We start from the raw sequence: 961 nt of genomic DNA, 5'->3' as shown, positions 1-961 counted from the left end.
GTCAGGTTCTTGAGGGAAGTGCCTCATTGCTTTGTCATTCTTGGTGGTGGGTGATTTTGGGTGGTCCTTTGGAGCGCTGATTAGCTCTGCATGACACTGATGTGTGCCCTGAGGTATACTGATGCTCCTTTGTTTGAATTGGTGACCCTGGGTAGGTTTTCTCTTTCTTCTTTTCTACAGGCATCAGATCCTCCTGGGACTTTGCTTCCCCTGGTTGGGGAATGGGCTGGTGGTGATTGCAAATTTTCTTTCGTACTCAGTTTGGGTATCCAGGTTATCTTACTGTCAAGGTTTCTACATGTGTTTCTCTCTGGATGAAGACAGTCCCTTGGGCAGCACACACACTTCCCACCCCTAGGTGTGCTACAACATATAGCAGTATAATTCTCCCTGTGGTTTTGGCTACCAGTTCATCGGTCTTTGCTTGCTCACCTCTTTCCCTGGCCTCCACTAGTGACTATCATTCTGTCCATGCTNTATGGGGTCTGGTAATGAGAATTACCATAGTCCTTTAGTGGTGTCATATCTTCTTGTTTATTTTTAGTCCTAGTAATTTTTTGCTGATGTTTGGTTATCTGGTAAGACACTTGTTTTTCTATTACTCTGGAGTGGGCTGTGAGGGTAAAGGCTTCCTCTTCTATGTGTAGGCTCTGCTGTTGACTCTTCTTGTGAGCTGAGTGTGCAGTGGACTGCCTTGGGTCCTGCTTGGCCAGTGGGTGGGCACCAATGGGGCTCAGGCATGGGCTGACGGCTGTGTCAGTGATTTTATGTGGGACTGGCACTTAACTGTGTGCCTGATTGGTCACTGGGCAGCCTCCCCAGGGCTTGGACATGGGGCTGTGGCTGTGTTGGAATCACTGTGTGAGACTGGCACTCACCTTGGTGTCTGCTCAATCACTCTACAGGCCCCATTGGGGCTTGGACATGGGTCTTTGGCTGTGTCAGTGTTGGCACACAGGAC

Source organism: Galeopterus variegatus, unplaced genomic scaffold (genome assembly GCF_000696425.1).
Source record: "Galeopterus variegatus unplaced genomic scaffold, G_variegatus-3.0.2 Scaffold15672, whole genome shotgun sequence".
Taxonomy (NCBI): domain Eukaryota; kingdom Metazoa; phylum Chordata; class Mammalia; order Dermoptera; family Cynocephalidae; genus Galeopterus; species Galeopterus variegatus.
Note: the sequence above shows the minus strand (reverse complement) of the source record.